The sequence below is a fragment of the Astatotilapia calliptera genome, chromosome 14 (genome assembly GCF_900246225.1).
Source record: "Astatotilapia calliptera chromosome 14, fAstCal1.2, whole genome shotgun sequence".
In the NCBI taxonomy this organism is placed as follows: domain Eukaryota; kingdom Metazoa; phylum Chordata; class Actinopteri; order Cichliformes; family Cichlidae; genus Astatotilapia; species Astatotilapia calliptera.
Window position 1 is genome coordinate 3,196,938 of NC_039315.1, and position 15,063 is coordinate 3,212,000.

Here is a 15,063-nt window from a genome sequence, read left to right on the forward strand (position 1 = left end):
ATACAATCACAGTGTACCTTATTTTACCTGTACAGGTACAGCCACTTGTAACTAAGTCAATAATTTCCAAGGTTGACTGTCGACAGTGGGCGGGTATTTGTACCCTGAAACTCATAGAGGCCAGCTGTGTACCTCTGGTGGCAATTATGTACGTTAATGCAACAGTAACCTTTAGCACTTCTGATCTGACCACCTAGAGCTTCACCTACAGCCGGCTCAGCAAGCAGTTCACTAAACATTCATGCCTCTGGACTGTGGGAGGGAACTGAAGCAGTCAGGGGGAGAAAGCCACCAAGCACAGGGACAACAAATCCTCCACAAAGGCTTCTTTGTGTGAGGCAGCAGTGCTAAACTCTGCACCATCATGCTGCCTATGTATTCAGCAGACTTAGAAATGTGTATTAAGCTAACACAGAAAAATGTGTGTATTTTTTAACACAAGTTCTTAGCAGTTATTTCTTTTATTAGTTCATTTAGGAAGACTTTAAACAAAAGGTACCTTTAAATACATTCTCACTCACTACTAACATCCTTCATTATTTTGCACAGAGGTGATCCTGTAACCTCAGCTGATTTCTTCTTTTTGAGAAGCATTCTGACTGAAGCTATTTTTGTCTTTTATTTGACAGTGAAAAGAAACTATTTGAAGCTTTATTACTCGCTGTCTCTGCACCTCGGACTAACACATGGTCTCTTTCAGTTCCTGTTGCCTGGCCCTCCCAATGCAAACAGTTTTGTCTCCTCCTCCGTGTCCCTCCTCTCTCTGCTCCATCGTTATTTGTCTGATTTTAATGAGTTGTTTTGTTTTGATGCTTCCTATCTCTTTTCTGCTCCTTTCATTTCTGAGATCAAGGTCGTTCTGTTTGCGCGCTATCCTTCACTATAGCTTTTCTCTTTATCTTGTGATATTTCTGCTACCAATTTCACTCCCAAATTGAGATGTATGCCCTATCTCGACGTATCCTTCAAAGCGCTCAGGGATTCTCTCCTCTTCACACAATTTATTAGCTATTTCTTTTCTTTTCATCTCTGTATGAATTGAAAGATTGGTCGTGTGTAGTTCAAGGGATGGAGTGTGACACTAACACTCAGGTGTGGGCATCTTCATTCGCTGTTAAACCAAAAAGGCAGAAGAAGGCATCGGTGCCTGTGGTTCACGTGCCCACTGTGGTCTGAGACCTTTATATTTCTGTCTCTCTCTGATAATATTTCATAATGAAAATTACAGGGGGAAAAAATGAGATTAGCTCTTTAATGTGTTGTCTCGTTTCCAATCTTGGGTTTCTTTGCTGCCATTGCCTTTAATATTAAATGTAACGTAGCATGCAGTGATTTCATGTGGGTTGGTTTTACTTCCTGTAGACCATTAAAGAGGTTCATACATGATTTCCTTTAGTGTTGGTTGCAATGGTCTGCTTGTTAAGTGATTACACATCGACCGTGTTTCTGGTCCCAAGTCCATTCTTGGAGGTTGGGGTTCTGCAGTATTTTCAAAGCACTGGCTGTATTGTAATGCTTCAGACATGGGTCACCTCACCGTCTTGCCAAGTCTAGGCTTCCTTGTGATTTCCTGAGTGAGTGTGGGAAAGTAGAATGGGTGACAGAGCCTTCAGCCGTTATGTCCCTCTCTCTATTTGTGCTCAGGAGACACACACTTCTGCTTTTAAGATTTGGCTGCAAACTTTCTCCCTTTTTTTTGGCTTGTTAGAAGTCTTCTTGTTCAGTAGAAAGAGCAGCAGTTCTGTTGTAACTGTGGAACGTGCAGTGTTTTAAATTTCAGGTAGTCTAAATTTCAGGTCATTGATACTAGTTTCCTCATCAGTAGTTCTCTTTCCTTTACGCTGCTTACATGGCTACACTTCAGTAGTGGTTAAATTTAGCAGATTCAGTATTACATCAGGATGAAACCATACAGAATGAGCATATATGGATAAAAGGAAACGCAGTGTAATATCCCAAATTATAAGCCAACTCCTCATCTTCCTCTGTGTTTAAACCTGACCAGTCAGAAGCTTTAATGGTTTAAATTTGCCTTCTGAAATTCATTTACAGCTGACTCACTCCAACAGACATACTATAATCAGACTTAAAGAAACTCTAGATTGGCAGCGTTAGTGCTACAGACCCATAATGCAACACTGCAAGGCTGAAGGGGCTTTCACACAGGATGTAACAATGGTGCTCCTGCCCTCTGAAACTCATTTGTTCCCATGCATTATGTGGTTCAAACATGGTTTGTCACTGTGGAGCGTAAGCACACGGCACACAGCTCAGGAACTCTGTCACAGCCAATAGAAATGAGGCATGCAGCCTGCAGGGAAGCACAAAGGAAGAAAAGCTGATGGTAAGTGTGGATAGACTCAGTCATAGGATACAAGTTTGCATTTGTAATGACAGCACAGTTTTGCATCCAGGTAGACATGTCAGGTCGCTGTGTGTAAACACACTTTAGATTTGTTGTGTGTTCTTTCCAGCAGCTGCAGATCAATGCAAAGCTTCTTAGGTATGATAATTATGAGAAGAGTTGGACTTTTTCTGAATATTTCAGCTCTGCGCCCGCTGAAGATTTTAAAATCGGTGAACATGGTGGCGAGCTCAGAACTCGCTGCATCCTTTGTGAAAACCCCATCACCCTTTACACCTGTGCACCTCTGATCAAAGACAAACAGATGCTTTTGGCTGAGATTTTATATGATCATTGTCCAGGAATCCTTGTGCTTATTTTTCTGCCTCCCCTCGTTTCTCTCTCACTTCTTCTAACCTCTATTTTTACACTTATGAGTTGTTCTTTCCTCCCTCTTTTATCAGAATCAGAATCAGAATACTTTATTGATCCCTGGGGGAAATTATTTTTTGTTACAGTGCTCCATTTTAAACCAACATTAAGACAAGACAGACAATACACTAACTAAGAATAGTACAATATATACATATATATACATACATACATACATAAGTCACTTATAAATAAATATTTGGAAAAGAAACATGTGTAGTTGTAGCAGCAAACAGTGTGTTAAGTGGATGCGTTGTACAGGGAGATGGCCACAGGCAGGAATGATTTCCTGTGTCGTTCAGTGGTGCTTTTCGGTAATCTCAGTCTCTCACTGAACGAGCTCCTGTGACTGACCAACATGTCATGGAGTGGGTGGGAGGTGTTATCCAACATTGTCTTTATCTTGGACAGCATCCGCCTCTCCGACACCACCTTGAGGGAGTCCAGCTCCATCCCCACAACATTGCTGGCCTTACGGATCAGTTTATTAAGTCTGTTGGCATCTGCGACCCTCAGCCTGCTCCCCCAGCATGCAACAGCATAGAGGATCGCACTGGCCACAACAGACTCATAGAAAATCCTCAGCATTTTCTGGCAGATGTTGAAGGACCTCAGTCCTTCAACATCTGCCTTCAACAGTCCTATCTGGCAATCGTGACCTTTATTTGGGAACGCTTTGTCATCTCTTCCCCCTCTTCCTCTGAATATCCTCTCCTTTTGCTCTGTCCTCCCTTCCTGTTCTCCCTGTTATCTTTTCTCTCTTCATTCATCATATCCTCCCTGTAATAATATACCTCTCATCTAAAAACTCACATTCTGCACACACACTTGTCCGTACACACAATGAAACACTCGTTTTTTTCCTAATGGAAGCAATCTCAGCGTTCACCACTGACCCTTTGGCCATTTGTTGTAGGTCCAATATGCACCACATACATTCACACAACAGAAACCACACAGAGGTAATCTCAACACACCTGCTTCCTCTCCAAACCAAATGAACTGCTGGTCAGCCTGAGTCACTGCTCCCTGAAGGGCCATCAGTATCTTACCTGTTAAACATGCACATGGCCAAACAAAGCTTTACAAACACACAGCGAATCTTTACATGAAAAGGTTTAGTTCAGATTTTGCATCACTCCCCAGCATAGTGTTTCCAGATGTTGCAGGTGATTCCCTTTCGCTCGTACAAACATCATCTGGATGGATTGGCTTAAATTTTGGGACTAACATCTGTCTGCCTCCTAAACAATCTTTAGAATAATAGTTAACCTGCTCTCACTGTGCCTGCTCATATTAGTATGCTAACTAATAATTAGGTTGCAAACGATCACTGAAATATATTTCTGACAGATAAAATCGGACCACCATTTTTTCCCCTAGCTCAAGTATAGAAAGCTTAATCAAACCTTCCTACTTCTTTCTCATCCAGAAAAGAAAAGTCTGTTTCTGTTATACAGAGCAAAACTTAAAGTGGTGAAGGAGATCCTGATACAAGACACATGCAAAGGTGGACCTGCAGGCAGCCAGGTTACTTTTTACAGCGAGCCGTGGGTTTGCACCGTTTCAGGCTTTTATTAACGTATCTGCACAGAGATCATTACACAATAAAAATGCCTTTTCAAGATGGTTGTGGTTTTCTGTGTTTATACTGTGGTGTGTGAGGCATTAGCGATGTATTGTTTGGGTCTTCTGGGTTCTTAAGGGCTGTTCAGGGCTTTTCTGTGCATACTAGTCTATGATAGAGGATCTATCAGACTGATATCTAGGGAGTTTGGAGGCTGGGAGGATGCCTTGTTTTCTACGAGCTTTTCCTGAGCAGGATTTGTAGTGTAATGTTGGGCGCTGGTTGCTTTGAGGAGGCTAGTGCTTAGTCAAGGTTTGGGTAAGTGATATCTGTCAAAATAAATCCACCTGAATCCCAGAACTGAAGATTACGTGGGATATCATACTGAGATCATAAATACTACGGACTTCTCTGGTGGGTTTTAATGTTGTGGCTGCTCAGGTGTACTTTGAGGTAAGATGCTATGTAAAACTTTGTAGATTAGCGTATAGCAGGGATAGAGAACCCTATTATACAAGCACCAGGATGGCTACATGCAGTGCCATCATTGGAGCATCGCTGCATGTAGCCAACAAGTAGTGACAAGGGGAGTAGATAAGTGCTAAGACAAAAATGTCCTTTCAGCAAAGTTGACCTTTCAGAGAAATGAAGCTTGCACTACACAAAAGTGGACATACACCAAGCTATAGAACTGCCCACGCTGAACAGAAATGCACACAGTAATTCAGGCCTGCTGGCTCTCCAATGCAATCCCACCATACCATCTCATGATTACCTCAAATAGAGAGAGAGAGTGCAGAGAGGCAGGCAGACACCGGCAGATATCATCACAGGGTGTTCTGTAAAGCCACGAGGCACCAGGGCATCATTCAGTGTGCTTTTATTATCCGAGCCTGGCACTTAAGCAGCACGATGGCACAGTGACTAAACTTCAGCCGCAATGGAGCCTTCACTGAGGCCAGCAGACCCTGCAAAGAGTCTTAGTGACACCTAGTGGTCACGCCACACAGTGATTTCGATCGTCTGCTTTTATTTTTACCCTCATGTATCTAGGGAAAACAGAAGGATGCTGTCATTCACATTCATGCATTCACACTCGCACTCGCACACACTCACACTGGGAGCTTCCCAGCTCAAACAGCTCCTGCTGCTGAGGGCTGCTGCAGGGGAAGACAAAGATTTCAGAGTGAATCCACAAAGACGGTCGTGATTCTGTGTCATTTATAAGTAAGTGCTCATCATGGGGAGTTCACAGGAACTGGATAAGCACCTCCATCCACCAAAAGCAGTAAGCAAATACCAGTTTACAGCATAAATAAAGCTCCTTAGACTAGTATACAATAGAAGTGGTAAATGGCCTGCATTCGTATAGCGCTTTACTTCCCTAAGGACCCCAAAGCGCTTTACACTACATTCAGTCATTCACCCATTCACACACACATTCACACAATAGAAATTACTCCAATTCTGCACACCTTATTGTGTTTTTCATTCATGATTCTGTAATTGCTATAAGCACCAAGACTACAAGGTAAACAGCTGCCTTAGCAGACAGAGCTGCCATGTTCAGGTCTCTCCGCTGACGCTCTGTGAGATATAAGCCTGGGGCCAGCCGAGGATGAGCAGAGACTTTCCCCAAAGCTGGGCCAGTGTTTTCTTTTCTGCTGTGTGCTAAACTCAGATAGGTGTTGATATCCTTTATTGACCTAGGCGAGATGTAAACCCATGCCTTCTTCAAGGACCCAGTGAGAGGAGAATTAACTTTGAGTAAACCCTGCCTGCTCCACATGCAAGGGCCCTACTTTAAACCCAGGACCATTTTGCTAACCAGTTAGCTACTGTGCTGTACAGAGATTAAGTATCACACTCTGTTTTCTTCACTCTGTATTTTGCAAAATGATTCTTCCCTCCGACTCAAAAAACTGAAGGCTCTGCCTCCCATTCTACTTTTAAATACTCTAGTGGCCTGTTATGCTTGGTGATGGCATGCCAACTCTTGGTGAAGTCCTGGTGGTTCCAGACATCTTCTGTTTCATATGGCAATGGCTCTATTATATTCGAGCTTGCTTTTGTCTTGACATAATATGTACATTGCAGGACATTAGGAAGCTGTGAATGACAGGGAGGTGGCAAATGTAAGTGACAAAGAAGTTATGAAGAGTATTGCTGGCGTGGTCGGGTTCTATTTGGAAATGGTTTGTGAGTATGAAATTTATGTGAATTTATCACCAGAGCACGATACTAATGACATGTATGGACATCAGACGTTGGTATTTAAAATAATTATCAATACAATTCAATTCAGGTAGATTTATATATTACCAAATTACAACAACATTTACCTCGATGTGTGCAATACTTCAAGACAAAGACCCTTAAAGTATAAAGTATGAAACATCAAGTGAAGAAACACGTCAGTGGCATCAGTCACAGATCAGCTAGATGTGCTATACCTGTGCTATACCTGTGCTATACACCAAGGTACTATTTGAAGCTTCAGGAATGTCAGCAGCATGTAATCTGTCATTCTACAGCAAAGCCGCACATGAAATGAGGTAGTTTAGAAAGCGGTCATTCTTTAAATGTGATGTTCTTTAAAATGATAGATATATTAGCTTCCTTAAAACCATAGAATAATAATAATAATAATAATGACAATTATGTATTTACCATAACTGTTAAAAGATAAGTTATTTCCCTTTTTGTTCCATTCCTTATATACAGAGCTGCTTAAACTGAATAAATTGTGTGAGAGCCCATTAAGAGAAAGCAGTGAAGTCCCAACTGAGGCTCTGCTGTTTCCTGATATCTATTTTTACAGGGAGGCCTTTGAAATATAATTTGCAGCATAACATTGCCAATGGCTGCATAAACCCTTTGACAAAAAAATAAAACAAACATTATTTGTTAATCTCCATCTGAAAAGACCTGCGTAAATGTGGCATGGAAGTAGAAAGCGACGCTGTCAACAGTGGGCTTATATCGTGAAGGAGAGAGCAGTCCAAAGATAGAGAGAGAGAGAGAGAGAGAGAGACAGAAGGGAGGATTATGGTCTTAGTATATTTAGTCCGTGAGACAGATGAGGAGGCAAAAAAGAGAAATAAAGCAAAACGACCAACCAAACAGAGAGAGAAGTGGAGATGAGTCACTGAGCCCCGAGACAGTTATTGACAAGAGAAGATGGAGGGATAAAGAGAGATGGAGAGAAAATAAGAGCTCGGTGATGTGGGAGAGGTGGGGGGGGGGGGGGGGGGGGGGCAAACTTGTGTGAGCAAGAATGACTTTATTGATTATTCGATCTGGGAAACTAGTGTGATCACAGTCATCATTTTTCTGTTGGTTGTGAGTTATGGATGCAGGGATTGATGAATTTGTGGAAGCGATGATGATGCTTTCAATTGAGAGTCGATCTACTTTCCACTCTCCCATGAATGTTTTGTCAGGATGTCAAAATGCAAGTAGGATGGATGGGTCATTTAATCACCAAATATTTTTGGTCAGTAAACACCTCATTTGAATGTTATAAATCCAAGAAGTTTAAGAAAACTTTTTGTGTTAAATTTAATTCTTATTATCAAAAAACAAGTAACCCTCAAGTTAATTTCACAACTGTGGGACAGACTGCAGTGGGCTTATAAGGAGCAAGTCTCACAGTCTGTGGGTTTATGATGCAACCACACCTACCTCCTCATCCACCCTGCTGGTGGTTATACTGAGGTAGGAATCAGGCTGTACAATACAAACTGCCCCACTCATTGACCGATCGAAGGTGTTGCAGCTAATTAAGATTAGCTCCATCCTTCCAGCTTCTTCCACTTATCCGGGGCCGGGTCGCATTGGCAGCAGCCTAAGCAGAGAAGCCCAGACCTCCCTCTCCTCGGCCCCTCCCCCAAGGTGAGAGATATAATCTATCCATTGTGTCTGGGGTCTGCCCGGGTGCCTCCTCCCGGTGGGACTTGCCTGAACCACCTCAGCTGGCTCCTTTCGATGTGGAGGAGCAGCGGTTCTACTGTGAGCCCCTCCCGGATGGCCGAACTTCTCACCCTATCTCTAAGGGAGAGGCCAGCCACCCTTTGGATGAAGCTCATTTCCGCCGCTTGTATCCGTGATCTCGTTCTTTCATTCACGACCCACGGGTCATGACCAAAGGTGAGGGTAGGGATGTAGATCGACCGGTAAATTGAGAGCTTCACTTTTACGCTCAGCTCTGGTGAAGAGAGACGGATTGGTGCTGCGGCCGTAGGTGCCTGTAGGTGGATTAGGTTTCTTTTAGACGTGACCTGACAGTTGCTTCCCCGTGTGTCTTTCTCGATGGGTTGATATCTGAACTCTGATCCCATCTTGTTGTTACTTTTTGTTTGTTGTGTGTTTTTCAGATTTACTTACATTCAGCTTCACAGCGCTGGAGGGAGAAGAGGTGAGAGAGGTGAGAGATCAAGCACACACACAAACACACTCGCATATGCACACAGGTTGGAGGGTAACCACTCATCGTACCACCAGAGATGTCAGAACATCTTGAGGGGAGAGAGGGCTGGAAACATGTTAAGCATGCTTTAATAGAGAGAGAGGGGGGAAATGGAGTGAATGAGGAAGAGATGAAGGGAGAGTGTAGCAGTCAGCAGCCATTAGCAGGCCTGGAGTCTGTCTGCCTCTAAGTGCTCTGTAAATATCGCCTTGCCTTAGTAAACAACATTATTCTCCTTTATTGGGCCATTATGTAATGGCCTGATCCCCCACAGTATGCAGATTGGTGTCACTCCATTATGTAAGACTTCTATTTCATTATGTAAGCATTCTCCACCTCCCCTCCTCCTTGTCTTCTTCCTCTCTTTGCTTTCTGCTCATCCATCCCATTAACAGTTTCTGACAAGAGGCCACGTTTTTTTAATTTATGTCATCACATATGACTTCATTCTCAATCAGTGTGCACTGATCTTCATATTCAGTGTTTCATAATTCTTTATATTCTTCATATTTTTCATATTGTCCCATTAACTGAGTGATGTCACCAAGATATTTAACCCCAATGTCTCTTCACAAAAGACTGCAGTGTGCTTCAAGGTTTATAATTTATCAGATGGTGCGTTTCACTTACAACTATACAAAGATTTTTCACTTTTAATGTATCAATTTATGAATTTAAGCATTAAAGTTGCATTGTAGCGTGATGCTTTTTGGAGGCAGAATTTATCATATTTCTGAAACCATGCTGGAGTGCGACATTATCAGCCAAGACTGGCTAGATAAGCTAGTAAACTGTAAGTTATTGAAGAAAAAGAAAGCATAATTTTATTTTACAAACTTAAAGCAACAACAAGTTATATTACCTGAAAATTTAAAAAGCAAAAAGATTACCCTATTAGACACTTCACTCTCAGACTGCTGGCTCACTGGTGGTTCCTGAAGTATTCACGTACTCAAGTATGATTCGAGGCAGAGCCTTCAGCTGTCAGGCCCTAGTTTGGAGTCAGGAGGGAGACACTCTCTACAACCAGTAAGTTCAATTCAATTTTACAGTCACCTCAAGGCACTTTATATTGTAAGGTAGACACTACAGTAATACATACAGACAAAAACCCAACAATCATATGACCCCCTCTGAGCAAGCACTTTGGTGACAGTGGGAAGGAAAAACTCCCTTTTAACAGGAAGAAACCTCCGGCAGGTTTCTTCCGGCAGGCTCAGGGAGGGGCCACGACGGGTTGGAAAACAGGATAAAAGACATGCAAGTAATTAAGTAAGCAGATTGGTGCCCTGCTTCCTGTTAAAACTGAGTTTTTCTTCCCCACTGTCGCCAGACGTTTGCTCACAGGGAGTCATTTGATTGTTGCGGTTCTCTGTATTATTGTAGGGTCTTTTCTTACGATATAAAGCACATCAAGGTGACTGCTGTTGTGATTTGGTGCTATATAATAACACTGAATTGAATTGAATACAGTTGTTTTGAAGACTGAAACTAGCGTTAAACACAATCACTTTTTTGCAGTCTGGTAGCCAGCCTCAAGTGGCCAGCAGAGGAACTGCAGTTCCTGACACAGAGCAGAACAACTTAATTTCCCTTGATTGGAAGTATTTCTCAGTGTAGCAAAATAAAGCTATATTTATTTTACCAGACTAAAGAGGGGCTGGGATGCCCTGTATTTGCATTTCAAATATAAGCAGAAAAGAGTTTGTGGGTGAGAAGGGGATCGTTTCCAAAGCAAAGTATATGCAGGAAAGCTTTTCTAAAAACCTGAAATCTCAGAAGCTGGCCAAGCAGTCACTGAGTCATCAGTACTGAAAAACAAAAAAACCCTGCAGCACACACCGTGGGTTGTTTTTTGGTGTTTTTGTACAAGGTAGGAGAGGATATGTGCATGTTTTTTCTTTTCCCCATAAGTTGGGAAGCCTCAAGTGTGTTGGATCAATAACAAAGAACAAGCATATATTCAAGAAAGCTGCAGTCTATAAATAAAATAAAGACTTCCACTCCAAGAGGCCAGCTCGTGAAAATCAAGTTCACTTAAACCACAGAAAGACAAACAAGAAGCAAAACACAGAGTGAAATTCAGTTAAGTGTTCATAAGAAGACGTAAATACAGAAATATAATACTGTGCAATTGTTAGTACAGTGTTTAATTATTCAGTCTGTTTCTACATTTTGCTGAGCTCTATGTTTGTAAGAGAGTAAATCGCATGTACACACAACGTGCTGTCATCCATGGGTTTCAATAGCACTCTTCTGTCAGATGCTGCTGTCTCTTAAAGGTACGCATGAGGTTTTCTTCTCGCATCTGTGAGCTGACATGTTGGCAGCAGCAATATTAGGAATGCATAGTGGTGAAGTTTGTCATATAGGAGGCTTTGGTTTGTGTCCTGTTCGGGAGCTTTGTGTTGTGTGCCTTCTTTTTACTCATTGGTTTGAAAACTACCAACAACAACCTCACAGTTTGCATTAAAATCACAGTGACCCTGCAGATAAGAGATGAGTCTTTTTTATTTAAAAACGACACAAGCGATCTTTTACAGGTGTCCATAAGTAACGGCTTAGTGAAGATAGTTGTGTTTCTAAACCCGACACGTATGGAGACCTTGTGCCGTAAATCTGGGAGATTCTTAAGATTAAAGACCTGGTCAAGACAGCCAACAGCACAGCCAACAGTGGTTACACAGACTATTAACACACAGACACACATAAAAAGTATATAGATGTACAGATGTACTATTGATGTATTATTTAAAACAATAAATATTAAATGTAACAACATTTAAGTGGGAGAATGAGTCACTGACTCGGGGTAAAAACAAAGGCAGTAATATGTCTGTGAAGGTTCTCAGTCATCCAGGTCATCGTAGTCTAAGGAGCTTGGAAAGAAAAGCGTCTGGACTTCTTTAAGTTGCTTGAAGACGTTTCACCTCTCATCTGAGAAGCTTCTTCAGTTCTAGGGTCAAATGGTGGAGATTCCCGGATTTAAGCCCTGTGGGAGCCATTTATGTCCACTATGACTGACCATCTTTGAACAGAGGCGGTGGTTTTGAGATCCTTCCCAGACGCCTTAACGCCCACTCACATCCTGGGCCATCTGACCTCAGGAAATCATATGATAGGGTGGTGCCAGGTTTCACAATGAGCTCACCCGAAACCTGATTGTGACTAGGGCTGCCACAAACGATTATTTTGATAGTCGACTAGTCACCGATTATTTTTGCGATTAGTCGACTAATCAGATCATCATCCATTGGACGTAAAACGTACAGCTTATTGCACCAGCAGCATCTGGTCTTATATAACTATCATTAGCTTACAGCTTGAAGTGTTTGTGCTAACTAAAAATAAAGACAAGATGGTAGTTTATTAATTTTTAATGAAATTTGCAGATTGTTTCGGTGAAGTTTAATAAACTCCTTGCTTTCTAAAATATAACAGGACACCGGAGTATATTCTCCAGCATCTCACACTTCTGATAATCAGCTGTCTGCTTGACAGTTTTAGCTGTGTAAAAACTATAACTTTAATCTCAGCCAAACCGATTTACTCAGGAGCAAATAAAATACTAAAGAAAGCCAAACTAACATTTTTAAGTTATCTAAGTGACTTATATATCATGTTTAACCTGAGTAGCGAAAGACGGCGGTGGGTTTGAAAACGATTTGCCGGGAGTCCGGTGTTCTCACGGCTCTAGCTAGCCTTGCCCCCGCCTAGCTAACGAGCTAGTGGGTAACAGACGTCTCCGAAAACGTCGGAGCGCTTTTGAAAATATGTGGTGTCTTGATAAACTGAGCAGATATTTGAGGTTTACACAGCTACATTCTCGCCTGAAAATATGTTAAACGTTTATTTTGTGACCCAGAAAGAATAATAAGAGTAAAGTTAAAACTAACTAGCTGCCGCCATTGTTGACAGCTGCGCTATGAATTCTGGGACACAGCTTCTTCTTCTTCGGGGTTTAACGGCAGCTGGCATCCTTGTACATGCAGTGCTGCCATCTTCTGTTTCAGTCCGTTATTACACTCTTAAATCCTACTACTCATTCCTGCGTCCTTTGTGATCTTACAAAGCTTCAAACGATGCGTCGACTATTAAATTAGTCGTCGACGATTTTAATAGTCGACATAATCGTGACTAGTCGACTAATCGTGGCAGCCCTAATTGTGACCTACACCCACTTTCACACTTTGGCTTATGTGATTAGGTAGAGGATCATTAAGGGGTCCTTTGTCCCTCTTGGGGGGGGGGACATTCCCACAGGGCTTAAATCTGGGACTCTCCACCATTTGACCTTAGAGCTGAAGAAGCTTCTCGGATGAGAGGTGAAACATCTTCGAGCAACTTAAAGAAGTCCAGACGCTTTTCTTTCCAAGCTCCTTAGACAGGCAGTAATAATTAAGCAGAAAACTTGTGACAGATTAGTTAAAACACCTTTTAGTTTGGTGATTTAAATGAAAATATAACTTAGTGAGTAATAAGATAAATAATCACCTGTTGCAGCTGTCTTACTTTGAGATAATTCCCTTTATTCACTTATTCAGAGATGATAATGTGGATTTATCACTTTTTTTTTTAATTTACTCAGAAAGTTTCAGTCAAAAAACTGAAATCAAACCTAAAGTTTCTTTATGTAGATCAAAAATCACTCACTGACTGTGAACCACTCTCCATCTCTTATCTGTTTCAGGTGCCTCGTGGGTTGTATGTTAACATCCTTCTTGTGAGCCCTGACGGTTTGATACACACTATCCTCTGATACCACATCATACCAGACCCACACAGGATGTGACCTTTGGAGCCAGAGAATTCAAAGCCCACCTGCTGATATGCAAAAGACCCCACGCCGCTGGGAGAGACATGTTGGATGCAGGTCTGGAACTGGTTCTCGAAACTTTGGATCAGAGGAACGAGATAAAACCCTCACAGAAGCTCTTTTTCTTCTTTCGAGGATGTAAACAATCATCTGATGGGTGTTTGTGTGATCGCTTCGTTTCTGAGAATGTGCAGAACAGATGTATGTGGACAACATTTCCCCTGGATGTTATTGTGGTCAGTGGTTGGTGGCACCGCTCTTCTCTTTCCCCAGCATATAGTCATATGCCAAAGGATTACAACAGTATTATGACAGCACTATTACAACACTGGGAGGACACCCAGACTTCCGGAAACACACCTCTTAGAAACTCCATGTTGGGCCTTGGATTGAAAATATGAGCACATTGTCAGCGTCTTGTCTCAAAGCATCTATGATAATAACAAACAGTCAAGAAACTAAACCGTGAACTCTTCTGGCACTTTAATCATATGTTTTCATCTCATCCCTCTGCCCTGCCTTCTCTGGCTCTATTTCTCTTAATCACTCTGTCTCTCCCCTTTTCTCTCTGATGAACAGCTGACTTGTATATCCTCCAGTATTACCAATCTAACTCTTCTGGCTGTGGATGACTTAGAAAATGTTGACATAATCGGTATGTTTGCGTCCATTGTGGATCGGTTCTCTCTTTGTTGGAATATTACAAAAAAAATTTAAATCGGTGTCCCGAGGACGGAGCCTTTAGGAGCACCAGCGGGAAGTGATTCAGCGTCTGCGGCAGCACGCGTGCGTCTCTACACGTGACGGTGAAAGCGGCGAAAACGCTCTAACGCTGGAGAGCAGCTGTGTGTGAACACATCGCTGGTGAACTTGACCGAAACTGTTCCTACCACTAAACGCTGGCACTCGGGATGGTTAAATATACCAAGTGGTTTTAAAAAATGGCCGGCAGAACTCGCGCCGTCCCTTCCTGTCCCCCCCTCCCCTCCTCCCTCCCCCTCGATGCCCCTCTTTGCCGTTGACAGTGTCTGTGTTTGTATGCGACATACACCTTACAGTCTTCGATGGTTTGATACCCATGATTTACTTTGAATATAACGAAACTAATGACCACAATAAGGAGAAAAAAACACAACAACATGCGATTTTATGCTTTCATAGATACAATTATGTGGATTTATAATGAAATAAAAGGTATTTTTCTTGGAAGAAAAGGAATTTGTTGTTATTCACATTTCAAAAGAAGACTTCTCTCTAGACAGAAGCACTCTGTTTATGTTTGTTATTGAGAGGGATTTCTTCCTGCTTTTCTATAAGCAATAATATTGCACATCCGTGCAGAAGAAACAAAGTCATTTTCAATATTAAGAAAGATCAATTGTGATGTGTTCCTTTAATCACAGCTCTACAGCTCCAAACTCTAAGTCTGTGTTATC

General features: G+C 42.0%; 1 protein-coding gene across 4 annotated transcripts in view; it reads left to right on the top strand.

Annotated features, from left to right (window-relative positions):
- LOC113037032 (leucine-rich repeat and fibronectin type III domain-containing protein 1-like protein) overlaps window positions 1–14,835 on the top strand; it is a 409,870-nt gene extending 395,035 nt beyond the window's left edge. For all 4 annotated transcript variants that reach the window (XM_026193741.1, XM_026193739.1, XM_026193740.1 and 1 more), the window contains 2 exons: window positions 8,720–8,769; window positions 13,502–14,835. The gene's annotated coding sequence lies outside the window, so the exon portion shown is untranslated. The remainder of the gene's footprint in view (window positions 1–8,719; window positions 8,770–13,501) is intronic.
- The last annotated feature ends 228 nt before the right edge of the window (window positions 14,836–15,063 follow it).